Here is a 12,202-nt window from a genome sequence, read left to right on the forward strand (position 1 = left end):
TTCCTACAGTGTGGAAACAGGCCCTTCGGCCCAACACATCCACACCAACCCTTGGTGCATCCCATCCTGACTCACCCCCTATAACCCACCTAATCTACACAGCCCTGAACACTATGGGCAATTTAGCATGGCCAACCCTCCTAACCTACACATCTTTGGACTGTGGGAAGAAACTGGAGCACCCAGAAGAAACCCACGCAGATACTGGGTGATTGTGCAAACTCCACACACAGTCGCCCAAGGGTGGAATTGAACCCGGGTCCCAGGTGCTGTGAGGCTGCAGTGCTAACCATTGAGCCACCGTGCATTTATGTGCTTCATTGCACATCTTTATTGAATGATGAAGCACTCACGGATTGGTAAGGTCTATTCCTACCCTCAATTCTTGTGAGCCGTCTGGAATTAGGAGTCACTTTACACTGGTTTCCGGAGAATGAAGTGTCCCTTAAGGGACATAGCCATCAAGAGATGTTTTCTCAGATAATAGGAACTGCAGATGCTGGAGAATCTGAGATAACCAGGTGTGAAGCTGGATGAACACAGCAGGCCCAGCAGCATCTTAGGAGCAGGAAAGCTAACGTTTTGGGCCTAGACCCTTCATCAGAGCCTTCCTGCTCCTAAGATGCTGCTTGGCCTGCTATGTTCATCCAGCTCCACACCTTGTTATAAGGGATAATTTCTGTCATTTTAAAAGTTAAATGGAGATGTTTTCTGTGGTTGAGATCATATTACTGAATAGTGTTGCTTTAGTTTAATGTGATCATTTCAGTCAGCCTCTGGAAATTGTTAAATCTTTTAGAAGTTATTGATCTGCATGAGGATCATAATAATGCCTTATTCTATAGATTATAATGAGAAGATCTAAAAAGATGCTTGTTACTTATACTTAATGAAGATGAGTAGATCAAATTGAATTTCCTGTACTGATAGAAGTTTTCCTCTATTGTGCAGATTTACCCTTATCAAGTGCTTTCAGTGACTAACAGGGGACGCAGCAAATTACCAAGAGATGTAGACAGAACAAGACTGGAGGTGAGAGCATTGGACTGCCCGTGAAGAATTGGGAAATGAATGTTGCTGTTTGGGAATTGGAAAGATGACTAGTTCCAAACCTAATAAACTGACTTGTAATGCTCTGACTTTCAAATGTGTGACCACCTGGATAAAAAAAAATTATGCACTGGACTCTGTCATCCTGAAAGGGTTTCAAGATGGTGCAAGTTGTTGTGAGGTTTGATGTCTTCAGTTCAGCACATGTGAGATTCATTTCAGGCATCAGATTAAATATTCAGTATTACAAAGATATCACTTTGATATGAAGGAAACTGTTCTTTCCACCTACCAATGCTTGCACTGAAATCTACGGCACCCACATCATAGTATTTTGGTCCCCTTTAAATTACTTCCATGTTTTGCTGAAATCATTTATTCTTTATTTGAAATACATTTTCTAGTTTCTAGATTTCTGAAGAAGGGTCCAGACCCAGAACGTCAGCTTTCCTGCTCCTCTGATGCCACTTGGCCTGCTGTGTTCATCCAGCTCTACACCTTGTTATCTCCTATTCTAGTATCAATGCTGGGTTTGCTCAAGCACTTGTGATTTAACTGAAAGTAAAATTCAAGATTTAACTTCTGCTCTGTCCTTGCTCATCTGCCTCATTTCCCGACTGCTTATCTTAGCCCACTGACACTACAGGTTAACTGTGAAACTCTGCACTGTTTCCCCATCTCGATGTATCTTGATGATTGAAACTAAAACATAATCTAATGTGTGCTTTTCTCAGATAAAGTATTGTTGGAAAAGGAATGGCACCAAGTCAATGACTTGGGAGGAAATTATGGCAATTGTATCGAAAGAAAGAAAATATCTGATCATAGATATATAAATGTAACTTCAATGTTGTTGGTGATCATGGCAAATAACTTTAATAATCAAATGTTTTTTCTTTATAATTTATTCTTCTAGCGTCATCTAGCCCCTGACGTTTTTTATCGTCTATTTAATATGTCCATCCAGGAGTTTGACAGGCTACCACTTTGGAAACGGAATGAACTTAAGAAAAGAGCTCACCTCTTCTAATCAACAAAATGTATGATGGAAATGGGTGACTGCAGAGGCCAAATAGCAATGTAATATTTTGTAGGGAAGCGCCCTAGAAGTTAACAAAAAAACACTTGTGCTACTGCAGATGACCAGATCAAGGTCAGAGAAATTGATAGTCACATTAAAGTTGCTAGAATTTTGACATGAGAATTCTATTGCAATTTCCTAAATAATATGAATGACAGTAATATCATCTCTTGTTAAACAATAACTTTCTCTGACCTTTCTAGAATTAAAATAGATTGGTTATTGTACTGAGTTGGATTACATTTTTTTCTTTTATGAATAATTTGAATACCATGCTTTGGAAACATATTTAAATATTTAGCCACACTACTCTAAGCAAACTGCAGCAACCAGTGTTCTCTGCCTTGAACTGTGAAAGTTTGGGCTTGTGAACCAGAGAGGTGAGGGGACTAATTTGGAGTTGGTTTATACAAAATTATGCTTTGGACTTGTATTGCTTGAAAACTTCTACACTGTGTGCTGTAGTTGAAAAGATGTATGTACAGCTGCTATTCATAATAGTCATGTCAGATATACAAGAAAAAAATGATGAAAAAAGAAATGTTCTCCAAAGTCAGCAGTTCACGTTCATGGAGAAATGATAAAATGACTTCATAACAGTGTGTCACTTCATTCATTTGTATTGAAAACAAAACAGAAAATGTTGAAGTTATTGCCCAGATATTTGTGTATCACATTGTTGCTTGTATTTGTACTTGCCTAATGTTATGAACTGTCACTTGCACGGGTTCCCTTAGTACCAGGTCAATCCTTTATTATGTTGTGTGTTTGGGACGTTGCAAGTGTCATAAAATGACTATTTCATTTGCTTAGATCCTTTGAATGAATGGGCCAGTTTTCATATCATTCCCAGCTGATCTACAGTTAGTAGCCTTGAAATTAAAGCTTTGGGTCATATGTAATTATTCTGCACACTGATTTAATCAAGGCAGTTACCATAGCTTACTGTCACTATTAAAATAGTGCATAAAGTAATGAATACAATAGTGTTATATTGTATAATTTCTAGACTAATATATTCCCACTTAGCAAAAAAAAAGTTACATCATCTTTTAACATATGATATAGTCTTCTAAGGATGCTGCAGTGTGCCTGCCAAAGATCTTAATTGGAATAGATTTGAATGGATAGGAAATTTGATCCAGTATAGTGAGAGAAAATTATTATTTGTATATATGTAGAAACTGTAGCCTCAATTCAATAGAAACCAGGCTTGAGAAGATGTCTCCTTAGACTAAGTTTTAACATGTTGAAGAATACAATAGGATAAGTGATACAACTGGTAAGCACTTTATCCTATCTGTGTTGCCAACCAGATTTTTTTTTTCCTATGTAAATTAGCTTTGCTTGCTGTCCCTGATAGGATTCTAAAGTCATTAAGTAATTTCCCTGAGAGGGAATTAGGATAATACAGCACAAACAGACCCTTATAGCATTATCACTCATTGTTTTAGAGGCAGTAGTGAGTTTGCAGTCAGCTTATAGTACAAGTGAATTATATTTTGACTTTTAAATGCTTTCACTAAATATTACAAGTAAATATTCAATTAAATAAATCCAACAGTTCACACTGCGCTTGAAGATTATATCATCTTGTGTTTATAAAAGACAAAATATATTAAAGCAATTAAAATTAATGAATATTGGACAACATACCACATGGTTAACCCCAAGCAATATTTTGTTTCCTCAACCAAACATTTCATTTGCATTTCAATTTATCACCAGGCATTTAATTGTAGAATTTGTGTGCATTTTCTATATTTCATGTTTTATGTATTTTATCTAGTATGAAGTCATGTTCCATTGATTGCAGTGTTTCTAATTCTGTCTTGAGCAGTAACAGAAAATGGACAATAGCATATCAACAGCAGAGCTACACCACTCGAGATTTGGTTTTATATAATTGATGGAAAAGAGAATTAAGCTTTGTGGCAAAACAGGCTGCCATGTCAGTGCTCATTTAGTGTCCCTGTTCAATTTATATCCTGAGGTTTCTAAGGGTGTGTGTGAACTCAGCATTCAGTGGGAGTATAAGGTAGCTTTGCAGCAAAACTAAACTTGCATGTTGTAAATTGGGTGTTAAGTTTTGAACTGACTCCAAAATGAAGGACAGTGAGATTCACTCCTGTAGGGAGTCTCACTCTGTCACGCATCACTGTAGAGTTAAGCCTAACCTTGAATTTAGGCTGTGGTCCACCTGATGAATTTCAGCCTGTCTCTATTTCTTGGTGTAAATCAGCCATTTGTAATTCACTCCCAGCAGTATGTTGCATCTAAAGGAAGAAGGGGGAAGTTGAACTTCTGCTTCAGGGGTCTAGAAATGGTTATCAATTCAGTATTGACAGATGAAAGTTAGATACCTTTACATAGTTCTTGCCTCGATTGCATAGGATCTTCATGCAAGCACTCTAACTCCTTACCCTGTCCTTGGACATTATCCACTGAATCCCAGGCAATGCAGTAGGGGCATGGATATTTAGTTGTACAGATCTCTGCTACTATTTCTTCTGCTTTTCTTTGCAGGGCACAAAGTAGAGGAAAGTAGGCCCCACAAGTTGTTGCAGGTGAAACACTGAAAACCATTTTGAATAATGTGTGTGATTCTGACAATGGGAGTTTGTTAGTGATTCTTAAAATTAACAAGTACTTGCCTGCTTGATTTTGTATGGAAACTTGCAAGAAGTCATTGTGTTCAGAATTTTGTCTAGCTTGTTGGATATACAAAGTTGTAAAAATAGAAGTTTTCTCCAGACTTGTAAGTTCAATTCTGCTTTGACCCCTCAATGCTTTTTAATTGCAACTGCTAGCATTTGGAATTCATGAAGTGTGTAGAGTTTAAAATAATGATGGAATTTAACATCTGAAGGAAGCATTCTGATTCAGTTGGAACAGCTAAGTATAGGAATTGTGGCCAGCTATTTTAAAGTTACTTTTAGTCTATCAGTGAATGCCATGAATAAAGCAAAGTTTTCAGTGTTTTATTTTTTGTCTTCCTTCTTTAAGTTAGTCACACTAGTATGAATAAAAGTGTGAGGAATCATGTTGACATTTTTACGCTGCACAGCAAATTTGCGCTCCATTCACAGTGAGCGTAGTGTTGGAGTCATGCTTTTTGTTTTGAGTCTCTGAGGCATGTCATATCGTTGCTTGGTAATAGTTAATTAACAGCTAAAATGTGTTGTGCAATATGGAGATAATATAGAAGTAAGAATTTTCAAGCTACAGATTGAGCATTTTGGTTAAACTGGACTTCGTTGTTAGTTTTCTCACAAGACGTAGTAACTGGCGATTTAATGTATATGTTCTGTTTCATACTAAAATACTCCAGTTTTAGAAACACTTTCCTAAAACAAGTAAACACATTATGTAGAATTTACAGCAAGGGAACATACCCTTGAGCCCAACTGGCCTGTGTCTGAGTTTATGCTCCAAGTGAGTTTTCTCCTTCACTTAATCCTATCAGCAGTCTCATTTTAATTTCAGAATGCAACTGAACCATTTTTAGTATCCTGTATAATATGTGGTGATGGAAGCTGATTTGTTTTATACAGAATATGCTCCCAGGGCCACAGTGCAGAGAGAGAGGCAATGTGAAACTGTGACAGATGTCAAAGCAACTTAAAAAGATGCACTGAAGTCTTTACAAGTTAGTAACGATGGCTGTAAATCTAAATAACTGTAACAGAAACAAACTGCAACCTGATAATTGCCAAACAAAATGAAAACACTTAGTAATAAAGTCAAATTTCAAGATGAAATTTCTGACTTCTCACCATGCATCATTGGGAGTTGATACATATCGCTGAAAATGATGGGCTGAGCTTTTAAAGACTAACTACATTCTGTCTCACTTTGTTTCATTCAACAGATTGTTTAATAAATCAACTTCTGCCTTATAAAATTGCATTGAATGTCAAGAGTGTATATTAATGTATGTGGGTCTGTACTATAAATATAATTTATTTCCCCCGATCTCTCAGAACCACACCCCTATCCTGGCCAAGAGGTCATGTTGAAGATCTGCGCAGAACCCACAAGGAATACTTGAGCTGTTCACCCTATCTCCATTTCCCATTTTTCTTTGCCCTTTTATAGATCTCTATTCCAGTGCCTTCTCATAACAGTGTGACTGAGACCATTAACTCACTGTGTGCAAAAGTACAGGTGGCTGGTTTGGGGCAAAGCAAAGTTTAAACTGGTCCAGTCAAGAGCTCAAAAACTGTGTTTGAGACAGCATAGTAGGAGCAGTACCTTGCACTTCATTTGTCATACCTAGTGTGGAAAGTTGTGGATGACAAAATGTAGCAATTATAATTGTCCACAGTAATATCCTTTGCCTTTATTCTGACAAGGTTAGTTTAATTCACTAGCTATACTGTAAAAAATTCAAATAAGTTAGCGGTTTCACTCACCATTATTTAATTACATTTATCAGAGAAAGAGCATCAAGAGAGACAGGTCTAAGAAAGTAATAAGTGCCTTGGTCCTATATTTGATTTCATTCTAAAACAACGATCAAAATGTGAAAATTTTAAATTATCACTTTTCCAAATTAAACAATTTGTACTTATTTTTCAGTTTATTCAGAAGCTGATCTGCTTCCAAACCTCTGTCAAGAGTTCCTTTTTACTTTTCTGTCTGATAATGTAAATTTTCAAGCCAATTTTCCTCTCCTACATTTCCTCGGAAGATATCCCAGCCTCTGCTTGGCATTCCCCATTTGAAACTGTCCCAGGAGTGCGGTCAAAGAGGTGATTGATTCAAGAAGAGACATAAAAATTAAATTAAATCTTTCTATTACTATCTAATCCTTTTAACTAACTCCTTGTTTGGACCAACTTCCACTTTATCACATTGTTTATGCTACTTTTAATTCAAGTTATTAGATAATTCATTTATATTGAATACAAAAAGTGACATCAACTTATAATAAGTGGGCTGTTAGCAAATTGACTCCTTGATGAGTAGTGCAAATTTAGAGATAACAGCCTGGAAGTTTAGATTAATTTGTGTAGTGTTTTGTGTAAAGGTACAATAATTTCCATGGTTGTCTCTGTGGAAATGCAGTGGCCTGTAGCATTGGTAAATTTGATGTTGAGAATAATTTATACAGATGGTAAGGACAATCTCATTTGCGTTTGATATTTTCTAATCTTATATATTTACAATTACAATAATGAGTTGTTTCAGTGAAACCAAATTCAATTGCAAGTCACTTTTAAATGCTTGGTCTACCTATTTGAATATTTTTAACTGCTGTCTTTGACAAAACCAGCCTCAACCAGTTGTGGTCTGTATTAGAACTTTGGGAAAGTATTCAATGCTTTATTTTGTTAATTGTGGCAAGAGTTGTCAATTTGAGGTTGCTGTAATTCTAGAATGCTATTCAAAAATAGTCAGGCTGTGACTTGAGCCCTATATTGGGTATTACTTAGTACACAGTCCCTGCACTGCATGACTCATTTTTGGCTACTTTATCCAGTTGCTAATCTCACCCTACTCTGTCCCCACACTTCACTTAACTTTACCTTCCATGTATGCATGCAAAACCAAATGCAAAACAAAACATATGCACACCCTTTTAATTATGCCATGTGGAGGCTAACTCTGATGCTTTCTCTATATCCGTTCTATCCTGCTTTTCCTTCTTCTGATCACAATCTCTTTCCATCCACTACAGCAACACCCCTGACTCCTACAACGATGCTGTTTGTTAGTTCAAACTCCCTTTGCTTTGACACACATCTGCAAGAATATTGAAATCTTGTATATGTACCATTAAACATTTTGTCTCCGTGTCGGACATCTTGAGCCCCACTGCTATCATCCATGACAACCAATTGCACAAATTCAAGTCTGTGGACCAAAATTCATGTGTTTTATGGTTGACTTGACCACCTCCTGCTGTAGCATAATTTCCACTTCTGTATTAAGTTGCTTTGGTACTGTGGTGACCCTGGAACACAAGAATAAAGCCAAAACTTTGCACCACCGCTAAAGTCACTTCTTCTGACTTCAGTGCCCTCCGTCTCCATTTTAACCTGTAGTGCTAAATCGAAGAAACTTTCAGGCTTATGTATTTCCAAAATTAGATGGATAGAACATAGAATGTAGAACTGTGTTGCACAGGAATTAGTCCATATCCCATCATTCCTTGCATATTCATGTGCTTATCTGAAAGTCCCTTAAAAGCCCCTTTTGTATCTGCGTCCACCACCACCCCTGCTACTGCGTTCCAGACTCCTACTCCAAAGCATCCACATCCTTTCTGTAATGTGGCAACTAGCATTGAATGTAATACTCTAAATGTGGCCTAACCAAAGTCTTATAAAGCTGCAACATGACATCCTGACTCTTGTACTCAATTCCTTGATGAATAAAGGCAAGCATGCTATACGCCTTCTTTACACCCTCCCTACTTGTGTGGCTACTTGCCTTGGATATCTGGTGGATATCTGCTTCTTTCGCACCTGCCATGTTATGACATCTCCGGAGGTCTTCTGGTTCAGAGGTTGTCTGGCCCACAAGAATCGCACAGAAATAAAGAAAGTGGAAATAGGTTTGTAAATGGTGTGCCGTTTACCCGCACAGAGTGCATCATTACCTTGAGCACCAGCACTTCTATTATGTGATAAATTCTGATTACCGTTAGTGCACCATACCAACCATAATCACTATCACGAATCTTCCTTTGTAATTATTTTATAATCAAACTATTTATAGAAAGTATCATGCACGTTTGGATCAGATGAGATTTCATTAAATCCCTACAGTGTGGAAACAAGTCCTTCAACCCAACAAGCCCACACTGACACTCAGAATATCCCACCCAGACCTTTACCCTACCTAATCTACACATCCCTGCACACACTCTAGGCAATTTAGCATGGTCAATCCACCTAGCCTGCACCTCTTTGGACTGTGGGAGGAAGCCAGAGGAAACCCCATGCAAACATGAGGAGAATGTGCAAACTCCATGCAGTCACCAGAGGGTAGAATTGAACCCGGACTCTGGGGCTATGAGGCAACAGTACTAACTACAGCTACCCTGCCCTGAATCCAAGGTCAAGGCAACAGAACAGCCTTCAGCCTCAGACAAGAGTAAGATAACTGAAATCAGATCTGACTCCTAATACTTTGTGGTTTCAGACCAGACTCCGATACCAATGTGTAGCAATGACACTTAAACACCCATTTCAGAAACCCTAATTACAACAATGTTATTACCCATGACAACAAAAACAGAAATTGCTGAAAAACTCAGCAGGTCAAGCAACATGGGTGGACAGAAAGCAGACTTAATGCTTGGGGTCCAGTGGCCCATTCTCAGAACTATTTGTAGCTGGGAAATGGTAGATGTATATGCTAAAGGTGGGGTGGGTGGAATTTAGTAACAATCGACAAAGATGGAACCCAGAGAGAAAACCAGTTAGACAGACAAACAAATGGGTAATGGCCTGGGAGAATCAAAACTGAAGGACACGTTTTTAAGGTGAGAGGAGAAAGATTTTAAAAAATCAAGGACTTTTCTTTACACGAAGAGTAGATCACGCGTGGAATGAACTGCCAGAAAAAGTGGTGGGTGCAGGAACAATTATAACATTTAAAAGACATTTAGATAAGATCATGATTAGGAAAGGTTTGTAGGGATATGGGCCAAGCACAAGCAAGTGGGACTAGTTTAGTTTGGGAATATGGTTGGCATAGACGAGTTGGACCAAAGGGTCTGTTTCCATGCTGTATGACTTTGATGATAAAGCCTAGTGTGTGAGGGTTGAGTTAGGGACATGGAAGAAGTTGTTCAAGCTTCAGTTCTTTAGGGTTTGTTTTATTAAATGCTATGTTCAGCAAAATGTACTGGATAAGTTTGAAGATACAGCTGAAAATTTGAATTTGTCTCATTCAGATCTATCTTATGTGTTTCTGATGCCGACTTCTTCAACCTCACTAACTGCTTACTCAAGATGATTTGCAGCCTTACCTAACCCTGAGGTGACAATTCTACTACATATTCCACCTGCTGTCATCACTGCTAGCTTGCACTTCCAGAGTATTGACTGCTTAAACCCAAATTTCAATCTGTCCACTGCCAAAAATATTAATGCTTTCTTGCCAACTTGTGGATTGTTTTATACTTTCTTATGCGGTCTCCCAATTTTTGCCTTCCATGCATTTCGGTTCTGTCTTTCTAAGGAAGGTCTTGTATGTTCAGCACCCAATCTGTCCCCAGCTTTACTGTGCTATACTTGTGCTTGAGTGAATTCACTTCAGGGTCTTCATCCTCATGTTCAAATCACTTGGCCATATCACTCTGAATAACCTTCTCCAACCACATGTCACAGTTCACTGTCTTCAATTCTTTGACTCTTATTGACAGTTAACCTCAACGTCCTCCATTCCACCAGTGAAAACTGAGCCTTCAGCCTTCTTGTTAATATGAGGTTCTCCTTAATCACTTTGTCTCTTTTTGCTATTTTGAAAAGCCTCCAAAAAAATATCTTCAACAATGCCTTGGGTCTCTTCCCTATCACTACCTCCTCCACTTGCCATGTTCACATATCCTTGGAAAGTGCTCCAAAATCACTTCTCCATATGGGTGCAATATAAATCTAAGTTGTTAACAACTGGACAGAGTAAAATATCATCCCATGATGTTGAAAATTAATTTTCTGGAGACAGAGAAATAGGCTGCTGCTCCATTTGATTCATTAGATGTAATGCATTCTAATAAATCCAATGAAGGGCAGCATGAACTACATTTCCTCAACTTGTCAACTTTATTAATTTAAAGCAAAGAGTTTCAGCTGCAGCCGCATAGCTTTTGTTTCATGTTTTCCATGTATGCACATATTGAGAAGTCACATTGTCACTCTCTTTGAGTCCTTTTCTAGAAATAATGGCAATTTACTTTGCTCCATATCTTTGCAATGCAAGGAGCATGTACATGTTGCCCTTCTACACGACTATAATCTGTGTTACTATTGTATTCAACACAAATAAATAAAGAATGTTTTGTGCTTTATTCTTAAATGTTGTGATTTTCTTTCTATGTTTAAGCTATTAGACCATTCTTTTTGTGATGGAGATTGAAGACCTGACCAATTAATAATTCCAGCTTCATCAATGTTTATGCTTAGAATCCCTAAGCAAAGAATCTGGCTCAGAGGTAGGACGTTACTGCTGCACAACAAAAGCTCTTGTTTCCTGGGCCTGCTTTATGTTCTTTTCCATATCCAGAACTGCTCTTTCACACAACTGAATGGCTTTCCCACCGCCAAATCTCCGCGACCTGTTTTGTTTCCTGTTTTTAACTAACTGCCTCCAGTAAAACACTCATGTCAAGTCATAGAGATGTAGAGCGCGGAAACAGCTGTCAGACTCATCCATGCTGACTAGATATTCTAAATTAATCTAGTCCCATATAGTAGCCTCCACCACTATCTCTTGCAGCTCATTCCATTCACACGCTACAGTTTGTGTGAAGAAGTTGCCCCTTAGGCCCCTTTTAAATCTTTCCCCTCTCACCTTAAACCTACACCCCCTAGTTTTTGATTCCCCTACCCTGGGAAAAAGACCTTGACTATTCACCCTATCCCTGCCCCTCTTGATTTTATAAACTTCTATAAGGTCAGTCCTCGGCCTCTGACGCTCCAGGGAGAGTAGTCCCAGCTTATCCCTACAGTTCAAAACCTCCAGCCCTGGCAACATCCTTGTAAAGCTTTTCTGAGCCCCATCAAGTTTCACAATATCTTGCCTACAGCAGGGAAACCAGAAGCCAAGTCGCCATTGTCTTACCAGACCATAATGCTGGCCTCTCTTTAGTGGGAGAGTTAATTTGAGGGCCACCACACCTCAAGTGAGGGGAGAAGTTGAGAAAGAGTGTCCTTTATGGTATCCTCAGCTGGTGTAGAAGTTGAACCCATACTGTTGGCATCATGCTGCTTCACAAACCAAATGTCTAGCCAACTGAGCTAAACTGACACCCACACCCGTGCAGTCAATTAGGAATTTACATGAAATGCCCATTCTGGTCAAGAGCGGAGTCTTTGTTCTTTTTATTTATTTCAT

Source organism: Stegostoma tigrinum, chromosome 20, assembly GCF_030684315.1.
Source record: "Stegostoma tigrinum isolate sSteTig4 chromosome 20, sSteTig4.hap1, whole genome shotgun sequence".
Lineage (NCBI taxonomy): Eukaryota > Metazoa > Chordata > Chondrichthyes > Orectolobiformes > Stegostomatidae > Stegostoma > Stegostoma tigrinum.